Here is a 3,201-nt window from a genome sequence, read left to right as displayed (position 1 = left end):
TCTCTGTGGCCACTGCAGTGAATTATTGAATCCAGAAGAAAGGTGGTGGGTGCTGGGGAGGAATGGTTGGTGTCAGGGTTGGTGAAAGGGCTGGAGGGAGGTAGCATGTCTGGCCTCACAGTAATGGGCCTTGGGCTACTGATAGTGATTCTGTCTTCCTCCTGTGCAGTTAGAGGAGGTCAGAAGATGTGGCCTTCCTGCCCTTTTAGCAATAGGGTTTTCAGTAGCTGATTGTTTTGGAAGTAGATCACCAGCCCTTTCTTCCCTGGCACCTCTGGGTGGCCCTGAACATCTAACCTTTGGGTTAGCAGCCAAGCATGTGACTGTTTACACCACTCAAGGATTCCTGATATGAGATACAGGAAGCAGAGAATAACTGTTGCCCAATTAGCAATGAAGTAGAGCCCCCACTATGAGAAGGCTTCATGATTCTTAAATCATGGTGTTCTTAAATCATGAGGCTCTATCATGGCTTCATGTTGGTTTGTCCAACTAGGGCCGTGGGTTTGGCAAACGGGAAGAAGCAGCTTCTCAGTGTGTGAAATCTCACAGTGGCCACAATTGTGACAGCCACCTAATGGATGCCTATTTGACACAACAGTTTTATGGAAACACACGTACAATGTTGCATGGTTATTTTTTGGACTTAACTGACTGTGGCTGAAGTCTTAGCTCCCAATGCAATTTTCAAATTCCTCATGGATAAGAATTATGGAACAGAGGTGACAGGGCAACTGCCGCCAAGACACTTGGGTTACGGGCATGCAAAGCCACAGGCTGAATCCAAAGCAGACTGGCTAGAGTTACGCTGCACTTCTGAAAGAGTGTGGTGTCAGTGGCTGGGGAGCCATAGCTCAGAGGATGTGGGCATTTGGGGAGGGCACTCCTTGCCACAATGGGCCTCATGCCGCTTTCCCCTGACCCACAATAAGCAGCGCTTAATGCGAGCACATTTATAGAAGCACGTGTGGCAGTCTGGGAAAATCCCAACCTAAGCACACAACTAATAAATCCTTGGAAGTAGAACACTAAGTAACCATTACTAGGTTCTTGTGAGACTGGTAATACATGGGTCCTGATCACAACCAATTGTGTCTGCTGGACAGTTTTCACGTCTCAGTAAAACACACGATAGGAATGAATCCTTTAAGCATATCTGGGAAAATGTTTGTCTTCTCATCCTCCACTTCCCTTCTAATCTTCTTCCCAGACATCTTGGAAATTGCTTTCACTTATGTCAACTGTGCTAGGTGGTACAAGCTCTTTGACTGTTAACCCAAATGTTGGCAGTTCAAAAACTCACCTAGCAGTTCCACAAAAGAAAGTCCTGGAAAACTGCATCTGTAACGATTACAGCCAAGAAAATTCTATGGAGCAATTCCACTCTGTAACACATGGGGTCATCATGAGTCAGAACTGATTCAGTGACAATAGGGTTTCTTTTGTTTTATTGTTATTATTATTATTTTGTATAACATTTCAATTTCTTTCTTTTTTTTTTTCTTTCTTTTTTTTTTAAACTCGCTGTATTTATCTTTCTCTCCAAATATATACCTTTTTGTTTTTTGGTTTCTTTTCTGTCTCTTCTGCCCCATGTCCTTTTTTTCTCAGAGTTACAGATATACCTTCTACGAAAAGATTGCCAGCTTCCTGATCTTGTTGAGTGCTTTGGAACATGAATATTGGGTTTTTTTGGGGGGAGGCTTAATTCATAAAAGTCTTCTAGGACTCCTTCATGTCATCTCTTTACCCCAGCTCTCATCACTCACCTATTGATAAATCCAAGATCTTCAATATTGTATGCATGGCTCTTCATGGCTGACCCCTACATACCTCCCCATCTTCTTATTCATCAATCACAGTGCTATCCACTCCCTGCCACCAGCCCTCTGCTCAAGCATCAAACTATTGTCTATTCACTAGTCAAGATCTTTTCACACTAATGTGCCTTCACACACACTGTTCCTGCCTCTCAGCCTGGCCTGTTTCCATTTGTCCACCAGAGAAACACCTCTTCAGTCTTCAAAACTCAGCTCATGGTCATCTGATCCCCAAAGTCTTTCCTGAGCTCCTCTGAGTGAGGTTCAGGCTGAGGTCCTATGATGGAAGGTGAAAGAGAAATCAAAGAGAAGACAGAGAAAGTCGAGCATTTATTTTCCCACCACTCTCCCCACCTGGCCATGATTGGGCAGGTCAGAGCCCAAGTCATTTTGAAAAAAAAAAAATGTTAAACAGCAGTTATTAAACAGAATCCAGCAATTCCACCTAGGTATATATCAATAGGAATGTATGCACACGTTCACCAAAATACATGGACTAAATGCTTATGGCAACACTATAGCTAATAATCCCAAAGCAAAAGCACTAACCAAATGTCCATTAATAGCAGAATGGACAAATTATGGTATCGTCACACAATAGAAGACTAGACAGCAATGAGAACGAACATTATACAATTACACATAACCCTGGAGATGAATCTCAGAAACATAACACTGAGCTGGGGAAGTGAGACCCAAAAGAATGAGTCCTGTATGATTCTATTTCTATAGAGCACAAAAAAAAGACAAAACTGATCTTTGGTGCTAAAGACATGACAGTGGTTAGCCTTGGTTGTGGCTACTGGTTGGAAGTGAGCTTGAGAGGGACTTCTGGGGTACGTCTAGGGAAACCTTCTAGAAGGTTCTACTTGACCTGGATACTATTTGCACAATTGTGTTCAGCTCTCTCACACAAAATTTTTGGTTTGCCAGTGAATATAAAAGTTATTTTTACACCATACTGTTGTTGTTGTTGTTAGGTGCCATCAAGTCGTTTTCGACTCATAGTGACCCCATGTACAGCAGAACAAAACACTGCCCGATCCCACACCAGCTCCACGATCCTGCTATACTTGAGCCCATCATCGCAGCCACAGTGTCAATCCAGCTCGTTGAAGGCTTCCACCTCTTTCATCAACCCTCCACCCTACCAAGCATGACATCCTTCTCCAAGGAATGGTCCCTTCTGACAACATGACAAAAATAGGTGAGACTAAGTCTGGCCATTTTCCAAGGAGCATTTTGGCTGCACTTCCTCCAGGACAGATCTGTTAGTTCTTTTAACAGTCCACGGTACTTTCAGCATTCTTCGCCAGCACCACAACTCAAAAGCATCAACTCTTCTTCGGTCTTCCTTATACATTGTCCAGCTCTTACATGC

This window comes from Orycteropus afer, unplaced genomic scaffold (genome assembly GCF_000298275.1).
Source record: "Orycteropus afer afer isolate SDZICR_OR568_19922 unplaced genomic scaffold, OryAfe1.0 scaffold00569, whole genome shotgun sequence".
NCBI lineage: Eukaryota > Metazoa > Chordata > Mammalia > Tubulidentata > Orycteropodidae > Orycteropus > Orycteropus afer.
This window is presented reverse-complemented; position numbering follows the sequence as displayed.